The sequence below is a fragment of the Perca flavescens genome, unplaced genomic scaffold (assembly GCF_004354835.1).
Source record: "Perca flavescens isolate YP-PL-M2 unplaced genomic scaffold, PFLA_1.0 EPR50_1.1_unplaced_scaf_3, whole genome shotgun sequence".
Classification (NCBI taxonomy): domain Eukaryota; kingdom Metazoa; phylum Chordata; class Actinopteri; order Perciformes; family Percidae; genus Perca; species Perca flavescens.
The window spans coordinates 48,210-66,549 of NW_021166680.1; the positions used below are offsets into that span (position 1 = coordinate 48,210).

The following is an 18,340-nucleotide window of genomic DNA, read 5'->3' on the forward strand; positions in this document are numbered from 1 at the left end:
AGCTGGCGGTGTCCTCACAGAGGACACAGGACAACTGTGTCTCTTGTCCAGGGGAAAGTAAACGTACATCAGTTATAGTCTATAACTAATGTGGGGTTTCAGCTGGTAGGTACCAATACACCAGAAAGTGTGTGTTACATATAGAACACCTACTTTCTGATGTATTTCTGTCAGTCAGATATCTTTTCAGCATTATCTCAATGCTTATTAGGCTAACTGAAATAAAACCATGCCAATCCCTAGGAGTTCAAGCTGTTTTTCTGCATGTGAGAAAGCAAACCTGCTTCACAAAAGCCTTAAACCTAAGCATGCTAGCATTGGCAAAATGTTCAGAGGACATTTTTTGCCAAAGAAAGAGAGAACAACCTTGGAGCGGAGAACACGCAACTCATTTGGTCCCACCCAAAAGGCCACACCCACTTCTGACTGCCATCTGAATCGCAGGCATTTTTCTACATTTATGTTCACAGCTTACACCAGACACTGCCGTGACAGCAAAGCTGCAACTTCCTGGACTAAATGCAAAAGGAACCGAAAGGCCTGAAGACGCAACATCACGTCAGAGGAGAGCGCCACTGACTCAAAAGTTTGAACACTGCACCTTGCAGCACATTCCAAGCCAAAAGTCCTGTATTGTTTTTTTTTTTTTTTCATCACGATCAGGGGAGAGCGCGAACGCAGTCCCCACTACCACAAATTATGCAGTCGAGATTCCCACATTTGGGGAATTCGCACGGGTCAGGTCAGCATAACCGGAGTGCAATGGTTAAGCCTCGCCCTGGGTGAACCACCTTCTTGATCATGGTATCTCCCCTGCCAGGTAAGTATGAGTTGGATGAGCTAGAGAAAGTGGCTTCATTCCCAGACACAAAACTCTGTATGACGGTTTCTACAATGCATAATCCCAGAGTTCAGTGCTTTTAGCATTATCTCAGCTTGGCAAGCTGTTTCTGCATGTGAGAAAGCAAACCTGCTTCACAAAAAGCCTTAAACCTAAGCATGCTAGCATTGGCAAAATGTTCAGAGGACATTTTTTGCCACAAAGAGAGAACAACCTTGAGCGGAGAACACGCAACTCATTTGGTCCCACCCAAAAGGCCACACCCACTTCTGACTGCCATCTGAATCGCAGGCATTTTTCTACATTTATGTTCACAGCTTACACCAGACACTGCCGTACAGCAAAGCTGCAACTTCCTGGACGAAATGCAAAAGGAACCTGAAAGGCCTCAAAAAATTTGAACGCTTCATGTTGCAGCGCCACTGACTCAAAGTTTGAAGACTGCACTTTGCAGCACATTCCAAGCAAAAGTCCTGTATTGTTTTTTTTCAACATCACGATCAGGGGAAAGCGCGAACGCAGTCCCCCACTACCACAAATTATGCAGTCGAGATTCCCACATTTGGGGAATTCGCACGGGTCAGCATAACCGGAGTGCAATGGTTAAGCCTCGCCCTGGGTGAACCACCTTCTTGATCATGGTATCTCCCCTGCCAGGTAAGTATGAGTTGGATGAGCCAGAGAAAGGGCCTTCATTCCCAGACACAAAACTCTGTATGACGGTTTCTACAATGCATAATCCCAGAGTTCAGTGCTTTTAGCATTATCTCAGCTTGGCAAGCTGTTTCTGCATGTGAGAAAGCAAACCTGCTTCACAAAAAGCCTTAAACCTAAGCATGCTAGCATTGGCAAAATGTTCAGAGGACATTTTTGCCACAAAGAGAGAACAACCTTGGAGCGGAGAACACGCAACTCATTTGGTCCCACCCAAAAGGCCACACCCACTTCTGACTGCCATCTGAATCGCAGGCATTTTTCTACATTTATGTTCACAGCTTACACCAGACACTGCCGTACAGCAAAGCTGCAACTTCCTGGACTAAATGCAAAAGGAACCAAAGGCCTGAAGACGTGTAGCGCCACTGACTCCAAAATTTGAACACTTCATGTTGCAGCACATTCCAAGCCAAAAGTCCTGTATTGTTTTTTTTTTCAACATCACGATCAGAGGAGAGCGCGAACGCAGTCCCCCACTACTGACTGACTCCAAAGTTTGAACACTGCACGTTGCAGCACATTCTGAGCCAAAAGTCCTGTATTGGTTTTTTTTTTTCATCCCCCAGTCCCCACTACCACAAATTATGCAGTCGAGATTCCCACATTTGGGGAATTCGCACGGGTCAGCATAACCGGAGTGCAATGGTTAAGCCTCGCCCTGGGTGAACCACCTTCTTGATCATGGTATCTCCCCTGCCAGGTAAGTATGAGTTGGATGAGCCAGAGAAAGGGGCTTCATTCCCAGACACAAAACTCTGTATGACGGTTTCTACAATGCATAATCCCAGAGTTCAGTGCTTTTAGCATTATCTCAGCTTGGCAAGCTGTTTCTGCATGTGAGAAAGCAAACCTGCTTCACAAAAGCCTTAAACCTAAGCATGCTAGCATTGGCAAAATGTTCAGAGGACATTTTTTGCCACAAAGAGAGAACAACCTTGGAGCGGAGAACACGCAACTCATTTGGTCCCACCCAAAAGGCCACACCCACTTCTGACTGCCATCTGAATCGCAGGCATTTTTCTACATTTATGTTCACAGCTTACACCAGACACTGCCGTACAGCAAAGCTGCAACTTCCTGGACGAAATGCAAAAGGAACCGAAAGGCCTCAAAACGCATAGCGCCACTGACTCAAAATTTGAACACTTCATGTTGCAGCACATTCCAAGCCAAAAGTCCTGTATTGTTTTTTTTTTTCAACATCACGATCAGGGGAAGCGCGAACGCAGTCCCCACTACTACAAAAATTTGAACATGCAGTCGAGATTCCCAAATTCCTGGCATTCGCACGGGTCAGCATAACCGGAGTGCAATGGTTAAGCCTGCAATGGTTAAGCCTGGGGTGAACCACCTTCTTGATCATGGTATCTCCCCTGCCAGGTAAGTATGAGTTGGATGAGCCAGAGAAAGGGCCTTCATTCCCAGACACAAAACTCTGTATGACGGTTTCTACAATGCATAATCCCAGAGTTCAGTGCTTTTAGCATTATCTCAGCTTGGCAAGCTGTTTCTGCATGTGAGAAAGCAAACCTGCTTCACAAAAGCCTTAAACCTAAGCATGCTAGCATTGGCAAAATGTTCAGAGGACATTTTTTGCCACAAAGAGAGAACAACCTTGGAGCGGAGAACACGCAACTCATTTGGTCCCACCCAAAAGGCCACACCCACTTCTGACTGCCATCTGAATCGCAGGCATTTTTCTACATTTATGTTCACAGCTTACACCAGACACTGCCGTACAGCAAAGCTGCAACTTCCTGGACTAAATGCAAAAGGAACCAAAAGGCCTGAAGACGCGTAGCGCCACTGACTCCAAAATTTGAACACTTCATGTTGCAGCACATTCCAAGCCAAAAGTCCTGTATTGTTTTTTTTTTCAACATCACGATCAGAGGAGAGCGCGAACGACTACTGACTGAGTCCCCACTACCAAAAATTATGCAGTCGAGATTCCCCCACATTTGGGGATTTGGGGAATTCGCACGGGTCAGCATAACCGGAGTGCAATGGTTAAGCCTCGCCCTGGGTGAACCACCTTCTTGATCATGGTATCTCCCCTGCCAGGTAAGTATGAGTTGGATGAGCCAGAGAAAGGGGCTTCATTCCCAGACACAAAACTCTGTATGACGGTTTCTACAATGCATAATCCCAGAGTTCAGTGCTTTTAGCATTATCTCAGCTTGGCAAGCTGTTTCTGCATGTGAGAAAGCAAACCTGCTTCACAAAAAAGCCTTAAACCTAAGCATGCTAGCATTGGCAAAATGTTTCAGAGGACATTTTTTGCCACAAAGAGAGAACAACCTTGGAGCGGAGAACACGCAACTCATTTGGTCCCACCCAAAAGGCCACACCCACTTCTGACTGCCATCTGAATCGCAGGCATTTTTCTACATTTATGTTCACAGCTTACACCAGACACTGCCGTACAGCAAAGCTGCAACTTCCTGGACTAAATGCAAAAGGAACCAAAGGCCTGAAGACGCGTAGCGCCACTGACTCAAAATTTGAACACTTCATGTTGCAGCACATTCCAAGCCAAAAGTCCTGTATTGTTTTTTTTTCAACATCACGTCCTGTATTGTTTTTTTCCCCAACATCACACTGATCAGGAGCCAAAAGTCCTGTATTGGTTTTTTTTTTTGCAACATCACGATCAGGGAGAGCGAACGCAGTCCCCACTACCACAAATTATGCAGTCGAGATTCCCACATTTGGGGAATTCGCACGGGTCAGCATAACCGAGTGCAATGGTTAAGCCTCGCCCTGGGTGAACCACCTTCTTGATCATGGTATCTCCCCTGCCAGGTAAGTATGAGTTGGATGAGCCAGAGAAAGGGGCTTCATTCCCAGACACAAAACTCTGTATGACGGTTTCTACAATGCATAATCCCAGAGTTCAGTGCTTTTAGCATTATCTCAGCTTGGCAAGCTGTTTCTGCATGTGAGAAAGCAAACCTGCTTCACAAAAGCCTTAAACCTAAGCATGCTAGCATTGGCAAAATGTTCAGAGGACATTTTTGCCACAAAGAGAGAACAACCTTGGAGCGGAGAACACGCAACTCATTTGGTCCCACCCAAAAGGCCACACCCACTTCTGACTGCCATCTGAATCGCAGGCATTTTTCTACATTTATGTTCACAGCTTACACCAGACACTGCCGTACAGCAAAGCTGCAACTTCCTGGACGAAATGCAAAAGGAACCGAAAGGCCTCAAAACGCATAGCGCCACTGACTCCAAAGTTTGAAGACTGCAAAAGTCCTTTTGTTTTTTTTCAACATCACGCAGCACATTCCAAGCAAAAAGTCCTGTATTGTTTTTTTTTTTTTTTTACGATCAGGGGAAAGCGCGAACGCAGTCCCCCACTACCACAAATTATGCAGTCGAGATTCCCACATTTGGGGAATTCGCACGGGTCAGCATAACCGGAGTGCAATGGTTAAGCCTCGCCCCCTGGTGAACCACCTTCTTGATCATGGTATCTCCCCTGCCAGGTAAGTATGAGTTGGATGAGCCAGAGAAAGGGCCTTCATTCCCAGACACAAAACTCTGTATGACGGTTTCTACAATGCATAATCCCAGAGTTCAGTGCTTTTAGCATTATCTCAGCTTGGCAAGCTGTTTCTGCATGTGAGAAAGCAAACCTGCTTCACAAAAAAGCCTTAAACCTAAGCATGCTAGCATTGGCAAAATGTTCAGAGGACATTTTTGCCACAAAGAGAGAACAACCTTGGAGCGGAGAACACGCAACTCATTTGGTCCCACCCAAAAGGCCACACCCACTTCTGACTGCCATCTGAATCGCAGGCATTTTTCTACATTTATGTTCACAGCTTACACCAGACACTGCCGTACAGCAAAGCTGCAACTTCCTGGACTAAATGCAAAAGGAACCGAAAGGCCTGAAGGTGTAACTGACTCCAAAATTTGAACACTTCATGTTGCAAAGCCAAAAGTCCTGTATTGTTTTTTTTTTTTCAACATCACGATCAGAGGAGAGCGAACGCAGTCCCCCACTACTGACTGACTCCAAAGTTTGAACACTGCACGTTGCAGCACATTCTGAGCCAAAAGTCCTGTATTGTTTTTTTTTTCAACATCACGATCAGGGGAGAGCGCGAACGCAGTCCCCCACTACCACAAATTATGCAGTCGAGATTCCCACATTTGGGGAATTCGCACGGGTCAGCATAACCGGAGTGCAATGGTTAAGCCTCGCCCTGGGTGAACCACCTTCTTGATCATGGTATCTCCCCTGCCAGGTAAGTATGAGTTGGATGAGCCAGAGAAAGGGGCTTCATTCCCAGACACAAAACTCTGTATGACGGTTTCTACAATGCATAATCCCAGAGTTCAGTGCTTTTAGCATTATCTCAGCTTGGCAAGCTGTTTCTGCATGTGAGAAAGCAAACCTGCTTCACAAAAGCCTTAAACCTAAGCATGCTAGCATTGGCAAAATGTTCAGAGGACATTTTTTGCCACAAAGAGAGAACAACCTTGGAGCGGAGAACACGCAACTCATTTGGTCCCACCCAAAAGGCCACACCCACTTCTGACTGCCATCTGAATCGCAGGCATTTTTCTACATTTATGTTCACAGCTTACACCAGACACTGCCGTACAGCAAAGCTGCAACTTCCTGGACTAAATGCAAAAGGAACCAAAAGGCCTGAAGACGCGTAGCGCCACTGACTCCAAAATTTGAACACTTCATGTTGCAGCACATTCCAAGCCAAAAGTCCTGTATTGTTTTTTTTTTCAACATCACGATCAGGGCACGAGCAAGAGCCAAAAGTCCTGTAACGCAGTCCCCACTACCACAAATTATGCAGTCGAGATTCCCACATTTGGGGAATTCGCACGGGTCAGCATAACCGGAGTGCAATGGTTAAGCCTCGCCCTGGGTGAACCACCTTCTTGATCATGGTATCTCCCCTGCCAGGTAAGTATGAGTTGGATGAGCCAGAGAAAGGGGCTTCATTCCCAGACACAAAACTCTGTATGACGGTTTCTACAATGCATAATCCCAGAGTTCAGTGCTTTTAGCATTATCTCAGCTTGGCAAGCTGTTTCTGCATGTGAGAAAGCAAACCTGCTTCACAAAAGCCTTAAACCTAAGCATGCTAGCATTGGCAAAATGTTCAGAGGACATTTTTTGCCACAAAGAGAGAACAACCTTGGAGCGGAGAACACGCAACTCATTTGGTCCCACCCAAAAGGCCACACCCACTTCTGACTGCCATCTGAATCGCAGGCATTTTTCTACATTTATGTTCACAGCTTACACCAGACACTGCCGTACAGCAAAGCTGCAACTTCCTGGACTAAATGCAAAAGGAACCAAAAGGCCTGAAGACGCGTAGCGCCACTGACTCCAAAATTTGAACACTTCATGTTGCAGCACATTCCAAGCCAAAAGTCCTGTATTGTTTTTTTTTCAACATCACGATCAGGGGAGAGCGCGAACGCAGTCCCCCACTACCACAAATTATGCAGTCGAGATTCCCACATTTGGGGAATTGGTTTTTTTGCATCACGGTCAGCATAACCGGTGCAATGGTTAAGCCTCAGCCCTGGGTGAACCACCTTGAACCACCTTCTTGATCATGGTATCTCCCCTGCCAGGTAAGTATGAGTTGGATGAGCCAGAGAAAGGGCCTTCATTCCCAGACACAAAACTCTGTATGACGGTTTCTACAATGCATAATCCCAGAGTTCAGTGCTTTTAGCATTATCTCAGCTTGGCAAGCTGTTTCTGCATGTGAGAAAGCAAACCTGCTTCACAAAAGCCTTAAACCTAAGCATGCTAGCATTGGCAAAATGTTCAGAGGACATTTTTTGCCACAAAGAGAGAACAACCTTGGAGCGGAGAACACGCAACTCATTTGGTCCCACCCAAAAGGCCACACCCACTTCTGACTGCCATCTGAATCGCAGGCATTTTTCTACATTTATGTTCACAGCTTACACCAGACACTGCCGTACAGCAAAGCTGCAACTTCCTGGACTAAATGCAAAAGGAACCGAAAGGCCTGAAGACGTGTAGCGCCACTGACTCCAAAATTTGAACACTTCATGTTGCAGCACATTCCAAGCCAAAAGTCCTGTATTGTTTTTTTTTTTTCACGATCAGAGGAGAGCGCGAACGCAGTCCCCACTACTGACTGACTCCAAAGTTTGAACACTGCACGTTGCAGCACATTCTGAGCCAAAAGTCCTGTATTGGTTTTTTTTCAACATCACGATCAGGGGAAAGCGCGAACGCAGTCCCCCACTACCACAAATTATGCAGTCGAGATTCCCACATTTGGGGAATTCGCACGGGTCAGCATAACCGGAGTGCAATGGTTAAGCCTCGCCCTGGGTGAACCACCTTCTTGATCATGGTATCTCCCCTGCCAGGTAAGTATGAGTTGGATGAGCCAGAGAAAGGGCCTTCATTCCCAGACACAAAACTCTGTATGACGGTTTCTACAATGCATAATCCCAGAGTTCAGTGCTTTTAGCATTATCTCAGCTTGGCAAGCTGTTTCTGCATGTGAGAAAGCAAACCTGCTTCACAAAAGCCTTAAACCTAAGCATGCTAGCATTGGCAAAATGTTCAGAGGACATTTTTTGCCACAAAGAGAGAACAACCTTGGAGCGGAGAACACGCAACTCATTTGGTCCCACCCAAAAGGCCACACCCACTTCTGACTGCCATCTGAATCGCAGGCATTTTTACATTTATGTTCACAGCTTACACCAGACACTGCCGTGACAGCAAAGCTGCAAACTTCCTGGACTAAATGCAAAAGGAACCGAAAGGCCTGAAGACGCATAGCGCCACTGACTCAAAATTTGAACACTTCATGTTGCAGCACATTCCAAGCCAAAAGTCCTGTATTGTTTTTTTTTTTCATCACGATCAGAGGAGAGGAAAGCAGTCCCCACTACTGACTGACTCCAAAGTCCCCACATTCTGACCAAAATTATGCAGTCGGGAGATTCCCCCACATTTGGGGAATTCCCACATGCGCGGGGTCAGCATAACCGAGTGCAATGGTTAAGCCTCGCCCTGGGTGAACCACCTTCTTGATCATGGTATCTCCCCTGCCAGGTAAGTATGAGTTGGATGAGCCAGAGAAAGGGGCTTCATTCCCAGACACAAAACTCTGTATGACGGTTTCTACAATGCATAATCCCAGAGTTCAGTGCTTTTAGCATTATCTCAGCTTGGCAAGCTGTTTCTGCATGTGAGAAAGCAAACCTGCTTCACAAAAAGCCTTAAACCTAAGCATGCTAGCATTGGCAAAATGTTCAGAGGACATTTTTGCCACAAAGAGAAACAACCTTGGAGGGAGAACACGCAACTCATTTGGTCCCACCCAAAAGGCCACACCCACTTCTGACTGCCATCTGAATCGCAGGCATTTTTCTACATTTATGTTCACAGCTTACACCAGACACTGCCGTACAGCAAAGCTGCAACTTCCTGGACTAAATGCAAAAGGAACCAAAAGGCCTGAAGACGCGTAGCGCCACTGACTCCAAAATTTGAACACTTCATGTTGCAGCACATTCCAAGCCAAAAGTCCTGTATTGTTTTTTTTTTCAACATCACGATCAGAGGAGAGCGCGAACGCAGTCCCCCACTACCACAAATTATGCAGTCGAGATTCCCACATTTGGGGAATTCCACAAATTATGCAGTCGAGATTCCCACATTTGGGGAATCAGGGTCAGCATAACCGAGTGCAATGGTTAAGCCTCGCCCTGGGTGAACCACCTTCTTGATCATGGTATCTCCCCTGCCAGGTAAGTATGAGTTGGATGAGCCAGAGAAAGGGCCTTCATTCCCAGACACAAAACTCTGTATGACGGTTTCTACAATGCATAATCCCAGAGTTCAGTGCTTTTAGCATTATCTCAGCTTGGCAAGCTGTTTCTGCATGTGAGAAAGCAAACCTGCTTCACAAAAGCCTTAAACCTAAGCATGCTAGCATTGGCAAAATGTTCAGAGGACATTTTTTGCCACAAAGAGAGAACAACCTTGGAGCGGAGAACACGCAACTCATTTGGTCCCACCCAAAAGGCCACACCCACTTCTGACTGCCATCTGAATCGCAGGCATTTTTACATTTTTGTTCACAGCTTACACCAGACACTGCCGTTCCTGGACAAATGCAAAGCTGCAACTTCCTGGACTAAATGCAAAAGGAACCAAAAAAGTCCTGCCTGTTTTTTTTTTTCAACATCAAAGAGGAGCGCGAACGCAGCCCCACTGACTCAAAGTTTGAACACTGCACGTTGCAGCACATTCCAAGCCAAAAGTCCTGTATTGTTTTTTTTTTTTTCAACATCACGATCAGGGGAAAGCGCGAACGCAGTCCCCACTACCACAAATTATGCAGTCGAGATTCCCACATTTGGGGAATTCGCACGGGTCAGCATAACCGGAGTGCAATGGTTAAGCCTCGCCCTGGGTGAACCACCTTCTTGATCATGGTATCTCCCCTGCCAGGTAAGTATGAGTTGGATGAGCCAGAGAAAGGGCCTTCATTCCCAGACACAAAACTCTGTATGACGGTTTCTACAATGCATAATCCCAGAGTTCAGTGCTTTTAGCATTATCTCAGCTTGGCAAGCTGTTTCTGCATGTGAGAAAGCAAACCTGCTTCACAAAAGCCTTAAACCTAAGCATGCTAGCATTGGCAAAATGTTCAGAGGACATTTTTTGCCACAAAGAGAGAACAACCTTGGAGCGGAGAACACGCAACTCATTTGGTCCCACCCAAAAGGCCACACCCACTTCTGACTGCCATCTGAATCGCAGGCATTTTTCTACATTTATGTTCACAGCTTACACCAGACACTGCCGTACAGCAAAGCTGCAACTTCCTGGACTAAATGCAAAAGGAACCGAAAGGCCTGAAGACGTGTAGCGCCACTGACTCTAAAATTTGAACACTTCATGTTGCAGCACATTCCAAGCCAAAAGTCCTGTATTGTTTTTTTTTTTTTTTCATCACGATCAGAGGAGAGCGCGAACGCAGTCCCCCACTACTGACTGACTCCAAAGTTTGAACCCCCACACACCTGAGCCAAAAGTCCTGTATTGCAACATCACGATCAGGGATTCCCACATTTGGGGAAAATTATGCAGTCGGATTCCCACATTTGGGGAATTCATAACCGGAGTGCAATGGTTAAGCCTCGCCCTGGGTGAACCACCTTCTTGATCATGGTATCTCCCCTGCCAGGTAAGTATGAGTTGGATGAGCTAGAGAAAGTGGCTTCATTCCCAGACACAAAACTCTGTATGACGGTTTCTACAATGCATAATCCCAGAGTTCAGTGCTTTTAGCATTATCTCAGCTTGGCAAGCTGTTTCTGCATGTGAGAAAGCAAACCTGCTTCACAAAAGCCTTAAACCTAAGCATGCTAGCATTGGCAAAATGTTCAGAGGACATTTTTGCCACAAAGAGAGAACAACCTTGGAGCGGAGAACACGCAACTCATTTGGTCCCACCCAAAAGGCCACACCCACTTCTGACTGCCATCTGAATCGCAGGCATTTTTCTACATTTATGTTCACAGCTTACACCAGACACTGCCGTACAGCAAAGCTGCAACTTCCTGGACTAAATGCAAAAGGAACCAAAAAGACGTGCTCAAACGCACTTCATGTTGCCACTGACTCCAAAATTTGAACACTTCATGTTGCAGCACATTCCAAGCCAAAAACACTCCTGTATTGTTTTTTTTTTTTTTTCAACATCACGATCAGGGGAAGCGCGAACGCAGTCCCCCACTACCACAAATTATGCAGTCGAGATTCCCACATTTGGGGAATTCGCACGGGTCAGCATAACCGGAGTGCAATGGTTAAGCCTCGCCCTGGGTGAACCACCTTCTTGATCATGGTATCTCCCCTGCCAGGTAAGTATGAGTTGGATGAGCCAGAGAAAGGGCCTTCATTCCCAGACACAAAACTCTGTATGACGGTTTCTACAATGCATAATCCCAGAGTTCAGTGCTTTTAGCATTATCTCAGCTTGGCAAGCTGTTTCTGCATGTGAGAAAGCAAACCTGCTTCACAAAAGCCTTAAACCTAAGCATGCTAGCATTGGCAAAATGTTCAGAGGACATTTTTGCCACAAAGAGAGAACAACCTTGGAGCGGAGAACACGCAACTCATTTGGTCCCACCCAAAAGGCCACACCCACTTCTGACTGCCATCTGAATCGCAGGCATTTTTCTACATTTATGTTCACAGCTTACACCAGACACTGCCGTACAGCAAAGCTGCAACTTCCTGGACTAAATGCAAAAGGAACCAAAGGCCTGAAGAGGCCTTCAAAACATTCCAAGCCAAAAGTCCTGTACTGACTCAAAATTTGAACACTTCATGTTGCAGCACATTCCAAGCCAAAAGTCCTGTATTGTTTTTTTTTTTTTTTCAACATCACGATCAGGGGAGAGCGCGAACGCAGTCCCCCACTACCACAAATTATGCAGTCGAGATTCCCACATTTGGGGAATTCGCACGGGTCAGCATAACCGGAGTGCAATGGTTAAGCCTCGCCCTGGGTGAACCACCTTCTTGATCATGGTATCTCCCCTGCCAGGTAAGTATGAGTTGGATGAGCCAGAGAAAGGGCCTTCATTCCCAGACACAAAACTCTGTATGACGGTTTCTACAATGCATAATCCCAGAGTTCAGTGCTTTTAGCATTATCTCAGCTTGGCAAGCTGTTTCTGCATGTGAGAAAGCAAACCTGCTTCACAAAAGCCTTAAACCTAAGCATGCTAGCATTGGCAAAATGTTCAGAGGACATTTTTGCCACAAAGAGAGAACAACCTTGGAGCGGAAACACGCAACTCATTTGGTCCCACCCAAAAGGCCACACCCACTTCTGACTGCCATCTGAATCGCAGGCATTTTTCTACATTTATGTTCACAGCTTACACCAGACACTGCCGTCCTGGACAGCAAAGCTGCAACTTCCTGGACTAAATGCAAAATGGAACCGAAAGGCCTCAAATCACGCAGAGGAGAGCGCCACTGACTCCCCACTTGAACTCCAAAGTTTGAACACTGCACGTTGCAGCACATTCCAAGCCAAAAGTCCTGTATTGTTTTTTTTTTCAACATCACGATCAGGGGAAGCGCGAACGCAGTCCCCCCTACCACAAATTATGCAGTCGAGATTCCCACATTTGGGGAATTCGCACGGGTCAGCATAACCGGTGCAATGGTTAAGCCTCGCCCTGGGTGAACCACCTTCTTGATCATGGTATCTCCCCTGCCAGGTAAGTATGAGTTGGATGAGCCAGAGAAAGGGCCTTCATTCCCAGACACAAAACTCTGTATGACGGTTTCTACAATGCATAATCCCAGAGTTCAGTGCTTTTAGCATTATCTCAGCTTGGCAAGCTGTTTCTGCATGTGAGAAAGCAAACCTGCTTCACAAAAGCCTTAAACCTAAGCATGCTAGCATTGGCAAAATGTTCAGAGGACATTTTTTGCCACAAAGAGAGAACAACCTTGGAGCGGAGAACACGCAACTCATTTGGTCCCACCCAAAAGGCCACACCCACTTCTGACTGCCATCTGAATCGCAGGCATTTTTCTACATTTATGTTCACAGCTTACACCAGACACTGCCGTACAGCAAAGCTGCAACTTCCTGGACTAAATGCAAAAGGAACCGAAAGGCCTGAAGCGTGTAGCCCACTGACTCCAAAATTTGAACACTTCATGTTGCAGCACATTCCAAGCCAAAAGTCCGTATTGTTTTTTTTTTTTCATCACGATCAAAGTTTGACTGACTCCAAAGTTTGAACACTGCACATTCAGCACATTCCAAGCCAAAAGTCCTGTATTGTTTTTTTTTTCAACATCACGATCAGAGGAGAGCGCGAACGCAGTCCCCCACTACCACAAATTATGCAGTCGAGATTCCCACATTTGGGGAATTCGCACGGGTCAGCATAACCGGAGTGCAATGGTTAAGCCTCGCCCTGGGTGAACCACCTTCTTGATCATGGTATCTCCCCTGCCAGGTAAGTATGAGTTGGATGAGCCAGAGAAAGGGGCTTCATTCCCAGACACAAAACTCTGTATGACGGTTTCTACAATGCATAATCCCAGAGTTCAGTGCTTTTAGCATTATCTCAGCTTGGCAAGCTGTTTCTGCATGTGAGAAAGCAAACCTGCTTCACAAAAGCCTTAAACCTAAGCATGCTAGCATTGGCAAAATGTTCAGAGGACATTTTTTGCCAAAAGAGAGAACAACCTTGGAGCGGAGAACACGCAACTCATTTGGTCCCACCCAAAAGGCCACACCCACTTCTGACTGCCATCTGAATCGCAGGCATTTTTCTACATTTATGTTCACAGCTTACACCAGACACTGCCGTACAGCAAAGCTGCAACTTCCTGGACGAAATGCAAAAGGAACCGAAAGGCCTGAAGACGCGTGTAGCGCCACTGACTCAAAATTTGAACACTTCATGTTGCAGCACATTCCAAGCCAAAAGTCCTGTATTGTTTTTTTTTTTTCAACATCACGATCAGGGGAAAGCGCCCCACGCCCACTGACTGTCCCCACTACACACAAATTATGCAGTCGAGATTCCCACATTTGGGGAATTCCCACATTTGGGGAATCACGGGTCAGCATAACCGGAGTGCAATGGTTAAGCCTCGCCCTGGGTGAACCACCTTCTTGATCATGGTATCTCCCCTGCCAGGTAAGTATGAGTTGGATGAGCCAGAGAAAGGGCCTTCATTCCCAGACACAAAACTCTGTATGACGGTTTCTACAATGCATAATCCCAGAGTTCAGTGCTTTTAGCATTATCTCAGCTTGGCAAGCTGTTTCTGCATGTGAGAAAGCAAACCTGCTTCACAAAAGCCTTAAACCTAAGCATGCTAGCATTGGCAAAATGTTCAGAGGACATTTTTGCCACAAAGAGAGAACAACCTTGGAGCGGAGAACACGCAACTCATTTGGTCCCACCCAAAAGGCCACACCCACTTCTGACTGCCATCTGAATCGCAGGCATTTTTCTACATTTATGTTCACAGCTTACACCAGACACTGCCGTACAGCAAAGCTGCAACTTCCTGGACGAAATGCAAAAGGAACCGAAAGGCCTGAAGACGCATAGCGCGCCACTGACTCAAAAATTTTGAAGTCCTGTATTGTTTTTTTTTTTTTTCAACTGCAGAGTTGCAGCACATTCCAAGCAAAAAGTCCTGTATTGTTTTTTTTTTTTTTTCAACATCACGATCAGGGGAAAGCGCGAACGCAGTCCCCCACTACCACAAATTATGCAGTCGAGATTCCCACATTTGGGGAATTCGCACGGGTCAGCATAACCGGAGTGCAATGGTTAAGCCTCGCCCTGGGTGAACCACCTTCTTGATCATGGTATCTCCCCTGCCAGGTAAGTATGAGTTGGATGAGCCAGAGAAAGGGCCTTCATTCCCAGACACAAAACTCTGTATGACGGTTTCTACAATGCATAATCCCAGAGTTCAGTGCTTTTAGCATTATCTCAGCTTGGCAAGCTGTTTCTGCATGTGAGAAAGCAAACCTGCTTCACAAAAGCCTTAAACCTAAGCATGCTAGCATTGGCAAAATGTTCAGAGGACATTTTTTGCCACAAAGAGAGAACAACCTTGGAGCGGAGAACACGCAACTCATTTGGTCCCACCCAAAAGGCCACACCCACTTCTGACTGCCATCTGAATCGCAGGCATTTTTCTACATTTATGTTCACAGCTTACACCAGACACTGCCGTACAGCAAAGCTGCAACTTCCTGGACTAAATGCAAAAGGAACCGAAAGGCCTGAAGACGCGTGTGGCGCCACTGACTCCAAAATTTGAACACTTCATGTTGCAGCACATTCCAAGCCAAAAGTCCTGTATTGTTTTTTTTTTTTTTTTTTGCATCACGATCAGAGGAGAGCGCGAACGCAGTCCCCACTTGCAGCACATTCTGAGCCAAAATTATGCAACATCACGTCGGGGAGATTCCCCCACATTTGGGGAGATTCCCACATTTGGTCAATTCATAACAGTAACCGGAGTGCAATGGTTAAGCCTCGCCCTGGGTGAACCACCTTCTTGATCATGGTATCTCCCCTGCCAGGTAAGTATGAGTTGGATGAGCCAGAGAAAGGGCCTTCATTCCCAGACACAAAACTCTGTATGACGGTTTCTACAATGCATAATCCCAGAGTTCAGTGCTTTTAGCATTATCTCAGCTTGGCAAGCTGTTTCTGCATGTGAGAAAGCAAACCTGCTTCACAAAAGCCTTAAACCTAAGCATGCTAGCATTGGCAAAATGTTCAGAGGACATTTTTTGCCACAAAGAGAGAACAACCTTGGAGCGGAGAACACGCAACTCATTTGGTCCCACCCAAAAGGCCACACCCACTTCTGACTGCCATCTGAATCGCAGGCATTTTTCTACATTTATGTTCACAGCTTACACCAGACACTGCCGTACAGCAAAGCTGCAACTTCCTGGACGAAATGCAAAAGGAACCGAAAGGCCTCAAAACGCATAGCGCCACTGACTCCAAAATTTGAACACTTCATGTTGCAGCACATTCCAAGCCAAAAGTCCTGTATTGTTTTTTTTTTTTCAACATCACGATCAGAGGAAAGACTGACTCCAAAGTTTGAACACTGCAGTCCCCCACTTTTTTTTTTCACAAATTATGCAGTCGAGATTCCCACATTTGGGGAATTCCCACATTTGGGTCAGCATAACCGAGTGCAATGGTTAAGCCTCGCCCTGGGTGAACCACCTTCTTGATCATGGTATCTCCCCTGCCAGGTAAGTATGAGTTGGATGAGCCAGAGAAAGGGCTTCATTCCCAGACACAAAACTCTGTATGACGGTTTCTACAATGCATAATCCCAGAGTTCAGTGCTTTTAGCATTATCTCAGCTTGGCAAGCTGTTTCTGCATGTGAGAAAGCAAACCTGCTTCACAAAAGCCTTAAACCTAAGCATGCTAGCATTGGCAAAATGTTCAGAGGACATTTTTTGCCACAAAGAGAGAACAACCTTGGAGCGGAGAACACGCAACTCATTTGGTCCCACCCAAAAGGCCACACCCACTTCTGACTGCCATCTGAATCGCAGGCATTTTTCTACATTTATGTTCACAGCTTACACCAGACACTGCCGTACAGCAAAGCTGCAACTTCCTGGACGAAATGCAAAAGGAACCGAAAGGCCTCAAAACGCATAGCGCCACTGACTCCAAAATTTGAACACTTCATGTTGCAGCACATTCCAAGCCAAAAGTCCTGTATTGTTTTTTTTTTTTTTTTTTCAACATCACGATCAGAGGAGAGCGAACGAGTCCCCACTACACTGACTCCCCTGCACTACCACAAATTATGCAACATCACGATCGAGATTCCCCCACATTTGGGGTCGAATTCCCACATTTGGGGAATTCGCACGGGTCAGCATAACCGGAGTGCAATGGTTAAGCCTCGCCCTGGGTGAACCACCTTCTTGATCATGGTATCTCCCCTGCCAGGTAAGTATGAGTTGGATGAGCCAGAGAAAGGGCCTTCATTCCCAGACACAAAACTCTGTATGACGGTTTCTACAATGCATAATCCCAGAGTTCAGTGCTTTTAGCATTATCTCAGCTTGGCAAGCTGTTTCTGCATGTGAGAAAGCAAACCTGCTTCACAAAAGCCTTAAACCTAAGCATGCTAGCATTGGCAAAATGTTCAGAGGACATTTTTGCCACAAAGAGAGAACAACCTTGGAGCGGAGAACACGCAACTCATTTGGTCCCACCCAAAAGGCCACACCCACTTCTGACTGCCATCTGAATCGCAGGCATTTTTCTACATTTATGTTCACAGCTTACACCAGACACTGCCGTACAGCAAAGCTGCAACTTCCTGGACTAAATGCAAAAGGAACCGAAAGGCCTGAAGAAGCGCGTGTATAGCGCCACTGACTCCAAAATTTGAACACTTCATGTTGCAGCACATTCCAAGCCAAAAGTCCTGTATTGTTTTTTTTTTTCAACATCACGATCAGAGGAGAGCGCGAACGCAGTCCCCCACTACTCCCCAAAGTTTGAACACTACCACAAATTATGCAAAAGTCCTGTATTGATTTTTTTCCATCACATTTGGGGAATTACCACAAATTATGCAGTCGAGATTCCCACATTTGGGGAATTCATCAATAACCGAGTGCAATGGTTAAGCCTCGCCCTGGGTGAACCACCTTCTTGATCATGGTATCTCCCCTGCCAGGTAAGTATGAGTTGGATGAGCCAGAGAAAGGGCCTTCATTCCCAGACACAAAACTCTGTATGACGGTTTCTACAATGCATAATCCCAGAGTTCAGTGCTTTTAGCATTATCTCAGCTTGGCAAGCTGTTTCTGCATGTGAGAAAGCAAACCTGCTTCACAAAAGCCTTAAACCTAAGCATGCTAGCATTGGCAAAATGTTCAGAGGACATTTTTGCCACAAAGAGAGAACAACCTTGGAGCGGAGAACACGCAACTCATTTGGTCCCACCCAAAAGGCCACACCCACTTCTGACTGCCATCTGAATCGCAGGCATTTTTCTACATTTATGTTCACAGCTTACACCAGACACTGCCGTACAGCAAAGCTGCAACTTCCTGGACTAAATGCAAAAGGAACCAAAGGCCTGAAGACGCGTGTAGCGCCACTGACTCAAAAATTTGAACACTTCATGTTGCAGCACATTCCAAGCCAAAAGTCCTGTATT

General features: G+C 46.1%; 12 non-coding genes and 13 pseudogenes across 12 annotated transcripts; all 25 read right to left on the bottom strand.

The window, feature by feature from the left end:
* Nucleotides 1-661: 661 nt before the first annotated feature.
* On the bottom strand, nucleotides 662-828 carry LOC114551661 (U1 spliceosomal RNA). Its single transcript, XR_003691969.1, has one exon. It is a non-coding gene; the product is annotated as a U1 spliceosomal RNA (small nuclear RNA).
* A 514-nt stretch (nucleotides 829-1,342) lies between these two features.
* Nucleotides 1,343-1,506, bottom strand: LOC114551687 (U1 spliceosomal RNA). Its single transcript, XR_003691980.1, has one exon. It is a non-coding gene; the product is annotated as a U1 spliceosomal RNA (small nuclear RNA).
* Nucleotides 1,507-2,121: 615 nt separating this feature from the next.
* Nucleotides 2,122-2,266, bottom strand: LOC114551666 (uncharacterized; annotated as a pseudogene).
* Nucleotides 2,267-2,766: 500 nt separating this feature from the next.
* Nucleotides 2,767-2,946, bottom strand: LOC114551672 (uncharacterized; annotated as a pseudogene).
* A 502-nt stretch (nucleotides 2,947-3,448) lies between these two features.
* On the bottom strand, nucleotides 3,449-3,630 carry LOC114551668 (uncharacterized; annotated as a pseudogene).
* Nucleotides 3,631-4,212: 582 nt separating this feature from the next.
* Nucleotides 4,213-4,371, bottom strand: LOC114551664 (U1 spliceosomal RNA). The gene has a single exon (XR_003691972.1). It is a non-coding gene; the product is annotated as a U1 spliceosomal RNA (small nuclear RNA).
* Nucleotides 4,372-4,895: 524 nt separating this feature from the next.
* Nucleotides 4,896-5,060, bottom strand: LOC114551660 (U1 spliceosomal RNA). Its single transcript, XR_003691968.1, has one exon. It is a non-coding gene; the product is annotated as a U1 spliceosomal RNA (small nuclear RNA).
* A 604-nt stretch (nucleotides 5,061-5,664) lies between these two features.
* Nucleotides 5,665-5,828, bottom strand: LOC114551654 (U1 spliceosomal RNA). Its single transcript, XR_003691963.1, has one exon. It is a non-coding gene; the product is annotated as a U1 spliceosomal RNA (small nuclear RNA).
* Nucleotides 5,829-6,328: 500 nt separating this feature from the next.
* On the bottom strand, nucleotides 6,329-6,508 carry LOC114551665 (uncharacterized; annotated as a pseudogene).
* A 500-nt stretch (nucleotides 6,509-7,008) lies between these two features.
* Nucleotides 7,009-7,191, bottom strand: LOC114551669 (uncharacterized; annotated as a pseudogene).
* A 613-nt stretch (nucleotides 7,192-7,804) lies between these two features.
* On the bottom strand, nucleotides 7,805-7,968 carry LOC114551652 (U1 spliceosomal RNA). Its single transcript, XR_003691961.1, has one exon. It is a non-coding gene; the product is annotated as a U1 spliceosomal RNA (small nuclear RNA).
* Nucleotides 7,969-8,491: 523 nt separating this feature from the next.
* On the bottom strand, nucleotides 8,492-8,665 carry LOC114551671 (uncharacterized; annotated as a pseudogene).
* Nucleotides 8,666-9,164: 499 nt separating this feature from the next.
* Nucleotides 9,165-9,363, bottom strand: LOC114551667 (uncharacterized; annotated as a pseudogene).
* A 544-nt stretch (nucleotides 9,364-9,907) lies between these two features.
* LOC114551658 (U1 spliceosomal RNA) lies at nucleotides 9,908-10,069 on the bottom strand. Its single transcript, XR_003691967.1, has one exon. It is a non-coding gene; the product is annotated as a U1 spliceosomal RNA (small nuclear RNA).
* Nucleotides 10,070-10,689: 620 nt separating this feature from the next.
* LOC114551678 (uncharacterized) lies at nucleotides 10,690-10,808 on the bottom strand (annotated as a pseudogene).
* Nucleotides 10,809-11,324: 516 nt separating this feature from the next.
* On the bottom strand, nucleotides 11,325-11,487 carry LOC114551656 (U1 spliceosomal RNA). The gene has a single exon (XR_003691965.1). It is a non-coding gene; the product is annotated as a U1 spliceosomal RNA (small nuclear RNA).
* Nucleotides 11,488-12,012: 525 nt separating this feature from the next.
* Nucleotides 12,013-12,176, bottom strand: LOC114551655 (U1 spliceosomal RNA). The gene has a single exon (XR_003691964.1). It is a non-coding gene; the product is annotated as a U1 spliceosomal RNA (small nuclear RNA).
* Nucleotides 12,177-12,701: 525 nt separating this feature from the next.
* Nucleotides 12,702-12,861, bottom strand: LOC114551662 (U1 spliceosomal RNA). Its single transcript, XR_003691970.1, has one exon. It is a non-coding gene; the product is annotated as a U1 spliceosomal RNA (small nuclear RNA).
* A 589-nt stretch (nucleotides 12,862-13,450) lies between these two features.
* On the bottom strand, nucleotides 13,451-13,614 carry LOC114551657 (U1 spliceosomal RNA). The gene has a single exon (XR_003691966.1). It is a non-coding gene; the product is annotated as a U1 spliceosomal RNA (small nuclear RNA).
* A 503-nt stretch (nucleotides 13,615-14,117) lies between these two features.
* Nucleotides 14,118-14,304, bottom strand: LOC114551670 (uncharacterized; annotated as a pseudogene).
* A 535-nt stretch (nucleotides 14,305-14,839) lies between these two features.
* Nucleotides 14,840-15,003, bottom strand: LOC114551653 (U1 spliceosomal RNA). The gene has a single exon (XR_003691962.1). It is a non-coding gene; the product is annotated as a U1 spliceosomal RNA (small nuclear RNA).
* A 510-nt stretch (nucleotides 15,004-15,513) lies between these two features.
* LOC114551679 (uncharacterized) lies at nucleotides 15,514-15,713 on the bottom strand (annotated as a pseudogene).
* A 553-nt stretch (nucleotides 15,714-16,266) lies between these two features.
* LOC114551676 (uncharacterized) lies at nucleotides 16,267-16,406 on the bottom strand (annotated as a pseudogene).
* Nucleotides 16,407-16,914: 508 nt separating this feature from the next.
* Nucleotides 16,915-17,123, bottom strand: LOC114551673 (uncharacterized; annotated as a pseudogene).
* A 538-nt stretch (nucleotides 17,124-17,661) lies between these two features.
* LOC114551677 (uncharacterized) lies at nucleotides 17,662-17,862 on the bottom strand (annotated as a pseudogene).
* Nucleotides 17,863-18,340: the final 478 nt, after the last annotated feature.